The sequence below is a fragment of the Schistocerca nitens genome, chromosome 3 (assembly GCF_023898315.1).
Source record: "Schistocerca nitens isolate TAMUIC-IGC-003100 chromosome 3, iqSchNite1.1, whole genome shotgun sequence".
In the NCBI taxonomy this organism is placed as follows: domain Eukaryota; kingdom Metazoa; phylum Arthropoda; class Insecta; order Orthoptera; family Acrididae; genus Schistocerca; species Schistocerca nitens.
Window position 1 is genome coordinate 497747676 of NC_064616.1, and position 13280 is coordinate 497760955.

Consider the following 13280-nt stretch of genomic DNA (forward strand, 5'->3'; position numbering starts at 1 on the left):
ACTCCCAGCGTGAAAGACTCATAATGTGTAACGGGTTCGGCGAGTCCGGCTTCTCTTGTCGTTATCTTCGATTGCCATGGCGTCTACCCTACGTGAAGAGACTAGGCAGCACACCTTTCGCCTTGCCATAATCAATATCAACGCGATAAGGGTACCGCACAAACTGACAATGCTACATCGCATGCTCGATGCGGCGGACATCGACGTGGCCCTCTTACAGGAAGTATGTGTCGCTAGTTTCCCTGACTTCTATGGATATACCGCCCACATCTCCCACGCCTCTTCTACCGATTGTTGTGTGGCTGTCCTGCTACGGGAAGGCTTGGCGGCCACGGACGTACTGTACTTACCGAGTGCAAGAGCCATGGCCGTAAATGTCAACGGTGTACGACTCACCAATGTATATGCCCTTTCAGAATCAGGGAGACGGAGAGATCGGGCCCGCTTTTTTTCGGAAGATATTACGCGTCTACTTGTGGGCCGCATAGACGATATGGTGATCGGAGGAGATTTTAACTGTACATTATCTCCGTCTGATCAGCAGCCACATCACGTCCCGTGTGCGGAATTGGAAATGCTAGTGCGTGACCTCCACCTGATCGACACGTGGCGCCACATCCATGGCCCAGCTCCTGGTTACACCCATTATACAAGTCATTCGTCCAGTCGGTTAGATAGGATTTACGTGACAAGCACCCTTTCGACGGCGACTAGTGGAGCAGAGCTCTGGCCCACTGCATTCACCGACCACACAGCCTATATTTGCACGATTGCCCTCCAACCTGCACGTGTGTGGCGCAGTAGGGCCCCCTGGAAACTGAACGTCGCCCATCTGGACGAGCCGGCATGTAAAAGTGCTATCGATGAGTCATGAAACGCGTCCTTACAGCGCCGTGGTCGTTACCGATCGACCCTCAGTTGGTGGATTGAATGTGCGAAGCCTGCTCTTAGGCGCACCTTCATGGCTTACGGGCGGGAAGCGGCGGCATGGAGGAGGAGCACGGAAAACTTTTATTACACCGTCCTACGGGAATGTCTTGCTATGGGGCCTACACCTAACAGGCAGATCATGGTCAATCGCGCAAAAGCGCAGCTCGTCTCCTTAGGACGCCATCATTTACAGGGCGCTGTTATACAGTCGCGTGCTCCAGACATGATAAAATCAGAAAAACCATCTATGCACCACGTGCTCCTAGAGCGTAGGAGGCGCCGTAGGGCACTGGTAACCGACATGATAACGGACGACGGTCGACACGTGGTAGCACAAGCAGATATAGCAGAAGCCTTCTATGGGCATTACGCTCATCTTTATTCAGCAGTGCTCCCTGATATGGCGACGGTAGACACCGTTTCAGCACGTGTCGACGGTGCAGTTCCACCAGACATGGTGCCGACTTTACTGGAAGAAGTGACAGAAGAGGAAGTGTTCGACGCCATTGGTAAAGGTGCTCCCCATAAGTCACCAGGAATCGACGGATTACCATTAGAGTTCTATCGAGCCTTTAAACAACTGTTGGTACAAGTGTTGAGTTGAAATTTGTCAGGAATTGATGTCCACAGGTATACCGTTGCCTACACCGTTCTTGGAAGGACACCGTTGGGTGGCTTGCGGAGTATGAATGTAGATGTAGATGTAGATGTAGATTGTCCCTATCCATAAGCCGAAGGGGCGTAATCATGTCCGCGATTATCGCCCCTTAACGTTATTGATCAGCGACTTCAAGATCTTTTCGAGGCTGCTATCAGAACGTATTCGGGGCACACTATTGCACGTCCTGTCCAGCGATGAGATATCTTTGGGGGGACCCAACAACATCAGTACTGCGTCATGTCGTTACCCTGGCACGGGTGAGACGTTTACCGGCAGCCCTGGCGTCTATCGACTTTAGCCAGGCTTTTGACCGTGTGGACCACACTTTCCTCCCGGCCGTTCTACGGGGCATGGAATACCCCGACCCCTTTATCAGAGTGTTGACACGCCTTCTGCGTGGTGCTACTTCTCGAGTTCTTGTTAATGGAAGACTGACGGCACCCATGCCGATCCGCCGATCAGTACGACAGGGATGTCCATTATCAAGATTGTTATTTGCACTGTCCTTAGAACCTTTGTTGTGTGGTCTCCGAGACAGGCTCACTGGGATACAGTTCGGCGGCTCCATCTATCGCTGCACCGCATATGCGGATGATTTGATGATCGTCATACGTGGAGCTGACGATATGGCGGCGGCTTTGGACTGGATTGCAACCTACGGTACAGCTTCTGGTAGCCAAATCAACGTTGACAAGTCCGTAGCCTTGAGCATCGGGATTGGGCTACCGCAGGAACACATTGCCCCCTTACGCTTCAGTGATACTGTCCGCTGCTTGGGCTTAGATTTCACGAACGACATGCGACGCGCAACGACGCTCAATTATCGACGCCTTCTTAACCAAATTCGGGCCGGAATTGCAAATCAGCGCTTGCGATCCCTCAACATCGTTCAGCGGGCGTGTTATGCCAATGTATACCTTGCGTCCCGCATACCGCTTGTCGCTCAAAAGCTACCCATTCCGAACCCATTGGCGCGTAGCATTATGGCAGCGCTGGGATACTTCGTCACCGCTGGTATGTTACTGAAGATCTGGTATGTTACTGAGATTACGTATCTCTTACCCTCCCCAAGGACAACGGTGGTCTCGGCCTAGTTAACGTCCATGACAGGGCCATTGCCCTCTATGTTAGCTCACATTTATGTCTGCTACGCCGTTGTCCTACGAGCCTCACGAGTCTGCTTCTCACGGCGCTCCGACCTGCTTCACTAAGAGCGCCGGTGCCACTACAGGACATCCCAGCGCCCCTCTTTTATATAGGACGTTTCTATTTAGAACAAAGTTACTCCAGTGTAGCGCTCACGACACCACGACTGGCCACAACTCGACGTCTATATCACGACATGCTGCAACGCCGCCCCCTAAATGTGGTCGAACTAAAATATCCTGACGTACGGTGGCGCGTGGTATGGAAGACTGTACACAATGCCATGCTTGATTCCGATGTTGTTTCCCAATGGTATGTAGTCGTTAATGTGAAGCTGGTGACACAAGAACGTCTCTACCATATCCTCATGGCAGAATCTAAAAATTGTGTGGGTTGTAATACATTAGATTCTGACGAGCACGGCCTCAGCTGTGGAGAGGCGGAACCGGTTTGGCACCTAGTGCGGCAGATGCTGGCTTATCTCTTGCGAGTTAGGCCGGAGCATATATCTGCACGCACGTTATTGTTTCCAGATGAGACATTTTACCCCAAGACTCGGACCAACTCCGTCACTTGGATACGTGGACATGCGGTCCATTACCTCTATCGACCGAGCGAGGTTGCGCAGTGGTTAGCCACTGGACTCGCATTTGGGAGGACGACGGTTCAATCCCGCGTCCGGCCATCCTGATTTAGGTTTTCCGTGATTTCCCTAAATCACTCCAGGCAAATGCCGGGATGGTTCCTCTGAAACGGCACGGCCGAATTCCTTCCCCATCCTTCCCTAATCCGATGAGACCGATGACCTCGCTGTCTGGTCTCCTTCCCCGAAACCAACCAACCAACCAACCTCTATCGTGTCGGACACAAGAATTTACTTGTCTTCTGGCTCTTTTTGCAAGAAAGACATCATGCTATTTCCGGGCATACTAGATATCGACAATGCTTCGCAAACTACCTATGGAGTGCCTTTCACAACCCTCCGTGTAGCTGGAATGTTCCAGGCAGTGGTAGATGAGGTCAGAACGAACTGCAAACGATCATATATTGAACTATCTTTATCAGTGGGCGCAGTCGCTGGGAAGCCTAACTACGAAGTGGTAGCTTTATTTTCATGTTATTTATGTTTACTATCTTCGGTGGTGTCTTCATTCTGTTTTAGTTTTCCAGGCTTGATTAACTATGACTGTTGGCACATTGATATCTATGTAAATAAAAAATAAACGAAAAAATAAAAAACAATAAAAAAATAAAAAACTTCTTTCCACACCCTACTAGAAATACCCTTCCCCCCTTCCTTTCATCGTGTTTTGTGGGTTGACGTACACACGTTAGTCCCGTATAGTGTAGTTTCTTCACATTTTAGATTGGGGATGGGGGGGGGGTGGTTATGTATGTTAGGAAGGCAACGCCTGAGCAGGTAAGAGTTCATTTTTGTTTAGCAGGGACACAAGTGGCGGTGCCCCGTAGGGATGGCTATGATTTTGTTTTATTTCTTTTGTTAGGGACAAGAAAAAAAGTGGCGAAGTAGGACTGAGCAACGGTTGGGAATATTTACGGGCGCTGATAACCGATCAGCTGAGTGCCCCACAAACCAAACATCATCATCATCGTCACCAACGACATCGTCAGTCACGACCGCAGTTGGTACTGGACCATCGGGATGCGACTGCCGATCAATGGAAACGTGTTGGCTCTTTGGATGAATCACATTTTTGCTACACTACGTCGCTGATCGTGTCTTCAAATGCTGTCATCAAGGTGAACAGCGGCTCGAAATGTGCAGCACGCCATTGACGCAGGCTGGTGGGAGTAGTATTATGATGTGAGAGACATTCTCTGGGGCTTGCAAGGGATCTGTGGTAGTAACCAAAGACGCGCTGACAGCTTCGTACTACCTGCATCCCTTTATGTTCATATCTTTCCCGACGTCAAATTGGTTCAAATGGCTCTGAGCACTATGGGACTTAACATCTATGGTCATTAGTCCACTAGAACTTAGAACTACTTAAACCTAACTAACCTAAGGACATCACACAACACCCAGCCATCACGAGGCAGAGAAAATCCCTGACCCCGCCGGGAATCGAACCCGGGAACCCGGGCGTGGGAAGCGAGAACGCTACCGCACGACCACGAGATGCGGGCTCCCCGACGTCGATGTCATGTTTCAGCAGTATAACTGTCCGTGTCTCGGAGCAACAACAGTGCTACAGTGGTCTGAGGAGCATTATAGTTAACCAACATTGATGTCTCTGTGACCAATTTCGCCTAATGTAAATCGTACGGAACCCATCTTGGTCGCTGTCGGCCGGTGACATCGCGTACGCAAATCAGCGGGCCGTTATTTAATCTAATTACATGACAAATGCATAGACATGTAATGCCATAGAACTCCACAAATCTAAAAACAAACTGCCGAATCCCTGATACGCAGAATTAGTGACGTATGTCGTTCCAAAGACGGACAAACAAGCTATTAAGCAGCTGGTCGTAATGTACTGACTCAACAGTCTATCCAAATATGAGCGTGTGATAATTTTGGCTCTTCGTGTGGAAAGGACTGGAAAAGTTCTTATAAAATAGGTCAAACGAGCAAGAAATCGTGTTAACTGACTACTAATCGCGAAATTCAAATGTTGAAGATGATTGCATCGTTAGGTTGGTGAGTAAAGAGAAATAGAACCGCAAAGCGTCAAATCATGGCTTAAAGGTCACAGCAGGGTGACTGACTGATCAATTTAAACTAACATGCCCATCATCCCGTACGAATTTCACACTCCGTTGCTGCGACACATCATTTTCACGAGACAGGTCGTGGTGAGGTTGCAGGTGGGGTCGGACGCTAACATGACGTGACCTGACTGCCCGAGAATTGCCTTCTCCTCTTGCAGTGAAGAAGACCGTTCTCCGCGCATCTGGACGTCTTGACGACCGTTCGATTCCCGGCGGGGTCAGGGATTTTCTCTGCCTCGTGATGGCTGGGTGTTGTGTGTTGTCATTAGGTTAGTTAGGTTTAAGTAGTTCTAAGTTCTAGGGGACTTATGACCACAGCAGTTGAGTCCCATAGTGCTCAGAGCCATTTGAACAATTTTTTTGACGACCAAGTCCTTCTATTATGGCTCCCGGAAAACAAATGTTTTCTGTGGTTTCCCCTGAAGAAGTGTTTACTATGGCCCCAGCGAGATAGTGTTTGATACTTTCCTCTCCTGCTCTTTCTCGGTGAGAACCCACCAATACTGCCATTTTGAGCAAAGTGAGACCACATACCTCGTGGCTGCTGCACACATGTAGCGATGTTACCGCACGGGAGACGCCATTTGCGTAGGTGGCCTGTCATTCGCAGAAACTTATGTACTCATATTCGCCATATGATGAGGACGGGGTGAGTTCGATGAACCCAACACTCAAGTGCATTCTTTTTCAAGCGTGGCTAAGTTTGGCCGCCCTCTGCTGCGGTGAAAGCGACAGCGGCTGGCCACACGCCGGACTCAGATGGCCCACGTTACGCTCCAGCGTGTGTCCAGTCAGCCGCCAGGCCAAGGCGAACGGAAACTGTGAGTGCCGTGTTTCCAATTCAAGTACCAGACTGAATCCAGCTAGCACTTTAGAATCAAGACAACGTATGGGAGATCTTCTACAATCATCAACCCGTTCCCATGGAGAACACTGCTGTTTTGCTTATACACCATGATTTATTGATTAATTAGACCTGTCTTGTAAATGGATTAAGTGTGCAGAGTAAAAAGCAGAATCAAACGTGAGGCTGGCTACAGCCTGACACTTTTCATCTCCCGACAAGCCATTTGTAAGAGTTACATTGAAGTTGTCTTACGAAGACTTTTCCAAGTACGGTAAACACAAGCAAGTACTAAAATTTTGTGCGATCATGTCCCTAGCCTGTTGCAGGACGCTAGGTGAGATGGGAAGTGCTGAACTTCGCCTTACGGTTTGATTTTCTTTATTAATGTTTCTGCTTTAATCACGGACCAAACCATCTCCCTCTGTCATTCGAAGTTGTTTCAGTTTTAACTTTACATACAGATCTGAGCAAGATACCAGCACAGCAACACACACACCTTTCTCCTGGAGCTGGTTTCAGAAGAGATTCAACTGCGGGACACACACACTCCAGCCTAGAGAGGGCACAAAACATGACGAATTTTTTCTAACTCACACTCACTCATTCAACCTAGAGTCGGATTTCTCAAGTACGTACTCAAATCTCCATAAGATCAAAATACATACGATAAAATACATCAATAAAGAAACATAATCAATATTTGAACATGTACATAGCGCTAATCCTTTGACATATTTCATCAGCGACTCAAGTGGGTGTTCACATTAACGGAAAGTGTACAAACAGATCTAAGCCACCAGAAAAACATACTAAACTACACAGAATCAGTCGCGGAAGGGGCAACCAAATTACCTGAGTTACTGTAGGTAAGACATCGAAAAACACCACAATACCAGAATGTACTGGGTGATCAAAAAGTCTGTATAAATTTGAAAACTGAATAAATCACGGAATAATGTAGATAGAGAGGTACAAATTGACACACATGTTTGGAATGACATGGGGTTTTATTAGAACCAAACAAATAAAAAAGTTCAAAAAATGTCCGACGTATGGCGCTTCATCTGATCAGCATAGCAATAATTAGCATAAAGTAAGACAAAGCAAAGATGATGTTCTTTACAGGAAATACTCAATATGTCCACCATCATTCCTCAACAATAGCTGTAGTCGAGGAATAATGGTTCAAAAAAAAAATGGCTCTGAGAACTATGGGACTCAACATCTTAGGTCGTAAGTCCCCTAGAACTTAGAACTACTTAAACCTAACTAACCTAAGGACACCACAGACACCCATGCCCGAGGCAGGATTCGAACCTGCGACCGCAGCAGTCCCGCGGTTCCGGACTGCAGCACCAGAACCGCTAGACCATCGCGGCCGGCGAGAAATAATGTTGTGTACAGCACTGTAAAACATATCCGGAGTTATGGTGAGGCATTGGCATCGGATGTTGTCTTTCAGCATCCCTAGAGATGTCGGTCGATCACGATACACTTGCGACTTCAGGTAACCCCAAAGCCAATAATCGCAAGGACTGAGGTCTGGGGACCTGGGAGGCCAAGCATGACGAAAGTGGCAGCTGAGCACACGATCATCACCAAACGACGCGCGCAAGAGATCTTTCACGCGCCATCTGTCGGACATTTGGGAACGTCGCTTTTTTTTGGTTCTAATAAAACCCCATGTCATTCCAAGCATGTGTGTCAATTTTTACCTCTCTATCTACATTATTCCGTGATTTATTAAGTTTTCAAATTTATACTGACTTTTTGATCACCCTGTACATCAAATTACACAATGTCAATCGCAGAAACTAATGACCAGAATTATTATCTGAAATTATGTAATATATCGGAAAACATCACGGTACCAGAAAATAAATTAAACTATGCAGCTTTAAACGCTCAATGCCACGACCAAAATTACTGATTTACCTTTGGTAAGACATCGAAAAATCATCAGAATACAAGAGAATCCGCTAAATTATCACATGTCAGTCATAGAGGCCGACCACCAAAATTATTGACTGAGATTAAAGAAGAGCGATGGGACGCCTCGTACAAAACATAAACATCTGTAAGTTTCTTATTGTACACGACGAAGTATTGCATCTAATAAGCGGCCATGACCTGAAGACAAAACTACTGTTGCTAAAACTGTCAAATGAGGCATAGCACTTTCATAATCTATAGGTAATAACATTAACATGGTTAGAGACGAAATGCCCATTTTATGTCACGTGATAAGCGCTTTACAGATTGTGAGACTAATTATTGTTTAGGATAGGTACAATTGACCATGGTGCTTTGTTAAATTACGAAGGACAACAACACATTACATAATGCATACGAAAATGGTTTAGACCATATAAAGGCACCGAATTCCTATGCAGATGAGGTGACGTCAAACATACAGCGTCCACTACCTTTACACGGCACTGACACTCGACATTGGGACTTGGCGGCAGCTGAGTCTGTGGAGTTCGTTTGGCGGAAAAGGGCGGCTCCTGTTCTGGCAACGACTGCGTCTGCTCCCATGGAACACAGGGTCGTCTTGTTGTAACACTTATATCGATTGGAAATAGGTTCATTTTAAGTGACTGTGTATCTGTAATTTATGAAGAGTGCGTTCTGTGTTGTTTGAACTCCTTAATATATGGTAAGAAAATTAGGGTTTTGTAACGTATATATGAAAAAGCAAAAGGATATGTTGAAATTTTAAATTAATATAATATGGATATGTTCAAGAATCATGAAAGAAGGTTGTATACATGGAAGAAACCTGGAAATACTGACAGGTTTCAGACAGATTATATAATGGTAAGACAGAGATTTAGGAACCAGGTTTTAAATTGTAAGTCATTTCCAGGGGCAGATGTGGACTCTGACCACAATCTATTGGTTATGAACTGTAGATTAAAAATGAAGAAACTGCAAATAGGTGGGAATTTAAGAAGATGGGACCTGGATAAACTGACTAAACCGGAGGTTGTACAGAGATTCAGGGAGAGCATAAAGGAACGATTGACAGGAATTGGGGAAAGAAATACAGTAGAAGAAGAATGGGTAACTTTGAGGGATGAAGTAGTTAAGGCAGCAGAGAATCAAGTAGGTAAAAAGACAAGGGCTTATAGAAATCCTTGGGTAACAGAAGAAATATTTAATTTAATTGATGAAAGGAGAAAATATAAGAATGCAGTAAATGAAGCAGGCAAAAAGGAATACATACGTCTCAAAAATGAGATCGACAGGAAGTGCAAATGGCTAAGCAAGGATGGCTATAGGACAAATGTAACGATGTAGAGGCTTATCTCACTAGGGGGAAGATAGATACTGCCTACAGGAAAATTAATGAGACCTTTGGGGAAAAGAGATCCACTTGTATGAAAATCAAGAGCTCAGATGGAAACCCTGTTCTAAACAAAGAAGGGAAAGCAGAAAGGTGGAAGGAGTATATGGAGGGCCTATACAAGGGCAATGTACTTGAGGGCAATGTCATAGAAATGGAAGAGGATGTAGATGAAGATGGAATGGGAGATATGATACTGCGTGAAGAGTTTGATAGAGCACTGAAAGACCTAAGTTGAAACAAGGCCCCGGGAGTAGACAACATTCCATCAGAACTACTGACAGCCTCGGGAGAGCCAGTCCTGACAAAACTCTACCATCTGGTGAGCAAAATGTATGAGACGGGCGAAATACCCTCAGACTTCAAGAAGAATATAATAATTCCAATCCCAAAGAAAGCAAGTGCTGACAGATGTGAAAATTACCGAACAATCAGTTTAATAAGTCACAGCTGCAAAATACTAACGCGAATTCTTTACAGACGAATGGAAAAACTGGTAGAAGCCGACCTCGGGGATGATCAGTTTGGATTCCGTAGAAATATTGGAACACGTGAGGCAATACTGATCCTACGACTTATCTTAGAAGGTAGATTAAGGAAAGGCAAACCTACATTTCTAGCATTTGTAGACTTAGACAAAGCTTTTGACAATGTTGACTGGAATACTCTCTTTCCAATTCTGAAGATGGCAGGGGTAAAATACAGGGAGCGAAAGGCTATTTACAATTTGTACAGAAACCAGATGGCAGTTATAAGAGTCGAGGGGCATGAAAGGGAAGCAGTGGTTGGGAAGGGAGTGAAACAGGGTTGTAGCCTCTCCCCGATGTTATTCAATCTGTATATTGAGCAAGCAGTAAAGGAAACAAAAGAAAAATTCCGAATGGGTATTAAAATGCATGGAGAAGAAATAAAAACTTTAAGGTTCGCCGATGGCTTTGTAATTCTGTCAGAGACAGTAAAGAACTTGGAAGAGCAGTTGAATGGAATGGACAGAGTCTTGAAAGGAGGATATAAGATGAACATCAACAAAAGCAGAACGAGGATAATGGAATATTGTCGAATTATGTCGGGTGATGCTGAGGGAATTAGACTAGGAAATCAGACACTTAAAGTAGTATAGGAGTTTTGCTATTTGGGGAGCAAAATAACTGATGATGGTCAAAATTGAGAAGATATGAAATGTAGGCTGGCAATAGCAAGGAAAGCGTTTCTGAAGAAGAGAAATTTGATATCATCGAGTATAGATTTAAATGTCAGGAAGTCACTTCTGAAAGTATTTGTATGGAGTGTAGCCATGTATGGAAGTGAAACAATTGACGATAAATAGTTTGTACAAGAAGAGAATAGAAGCTTTCGAAATTTGGTGCTACAGAAGAATGCTGAAGATTAGATGGGTACATCACATAACTCAAATGGCTCTGAGCACTATGGGGCTCAACTGCTGTGGTCATCAGTCCCCTAGAACTTAGAACTACTTAAACCTAACTAACCTAAGGACATCACACACATCCATGCCCGAGGCAGGATTCGAACCTGCGACCGTAGCAGTCGCACGGTTCCGGACTGCGCGCCTAGAACCACGAGACCACCGCGGCCGGCGATCACATAACTAATGACGAGGTATTGAATAGAATTGGGGAGAAGAGGAGTTTGTGGCACAACTTGACTAGAAGAATGGATCTGTTGGTAGGACATGTTCTGTGGCATCAAGGGATCACCAATTTAGTATTGGAGGGCAGCGTGGAGGGAAAAAATCGTAGAGGGAGACCAAGAGATGAATACACTAAGCAGATTCAGAAGGATGTAGGTTGTAGTAGGTACTGGGAGATGAAGAATCTTGCACAGGATAGAGTAGCATGGAGAGCTGCATCAAACCAGTCTCAGGACGGAAGACCACAACAACAACAACAACATGTTTATGAAAGAAGTATGTATGTTAAAAGCGGGTTCATTCTTAAGACACTTGAATTTGTAACATCTAAACGCTGTAAGGAAGTCCCTCCGCAAGAAAGTAGCATAGCGCGATGTAAAAGGTTGGTTTGGCGGTCGAACTGAGCGGCTCTTTTGTGTGAACAGCACACAGTATGTGGCAAGCCTTAGCACGGTAAACCTGACGGTGCTAAGAGAGGTAACTGGAAGCTGCATTACAAGGGACTTGCCTCGGATGTGGATCTGGCTATTATTTGGTATTCACGGAATATTGGAATGGCTCTAATACGTTGAAAATCTGACGCCGAGAAGAGATTTTGTAGAGCATTCGCAATTTAAGAGCCGTGAGTACAGTTAGCCGCCATTTCGATTGCCACTAATCTTCGCCACTGTTTCACAGACTTCTTACATTCAGTTACGTAATGTGTAATGGCATAGACCAGTTAATTTTGTGTGTTGTTTCAATAATAATCACATAAAACGTCAATTCGTGATCGAAACCATAAATTCAATGCTGATCATGAACCTACGCAGGATCCTCGCCTAAGTGCTACTAAAACCGAGTATCCTGATTTAGATGAACAATTCCGGCATTCACTTGTTTGAAAGTGATTTTTTGTCCAAAGTAAAAGGAGTAGCAAAATTTAAATTAAGAGTAAAATTGGGATGCTTTGTTTGTGGACTACTCCAAGTAAAATAGTTAAGGTAGCAAGTTTAAGTACAAAAATTTAAAGATCAATCTATAGGAAAGTGAAAACCTTAATTATTTAAAAGCTAAAACCATAAAAGTGAAGTTGGATGGGCTTTTGCTAAAGAATCCTTAGTTGACTTAAAAATATAATTTTGGAGGATTACAGTGCAAGATTGTGTAAATATTACTGCCAAAATTTCCTGCCTCACAGGTAATTAAAGTACAAGTACATATAAACCTTTAATGGACCGATTTGCGGTAGTACTATTAGAAGTGAAGTTACCCAGATTTTCAAAGATAGTGTAGTTTGGGTACCCATCATGAATGGTTCCTTTTGAAGTTAATTAAGCCCAGTGTAGCATTTTATTACCTTGCGAAATAATTTAAGTGAGTGATTAGCCTTAAAAGATATTTATTACTTTTGCGATAATCAAAGAACCTTGGCTAGTGAAACTATACCAGTTTATGGCTCCCCATCACATTGTCCTCCTATTAAGAAAAAATGAACTATTACTGTTACTACGGAAAACTACTATGTGCAGTGGATCCTAAACAATGTATTTAAGATGTTATTCATCTTTATTTGTGTTATTCATGTCAGTCAACATAGAAACCCCTCATGTCCAAAATTAGTTCTGCACTTCATGAGGCCGAAGTGGCCGTGCGGTTAAAGGCGCTGCAGTCTGGAACCGCAAGACCGCTCCGGTCGCAGGTTCGAATCCTGCCTCGGGCATGGATGTTTGTGATGTCCTTAGGTTAGTTAGGTTTAACTAGTTCTAAGTTCTAGGGGACTAATGACCTTAGCAGTTGAGTCCCATAGTGCTCAGAGCCAGCCACTTCATGCAGTGATGTTTGAGTATTTTGATTAAGTAATGCTATTGATTGTGGCCGTCATTAGAATGAGCTCGCTGCAATTTTGTCCCCATAATTTACTGGGGTGTGTGTTATCGGTAACTGCTGCTACACACAGTACAGAGTGCACTGTGTCAGT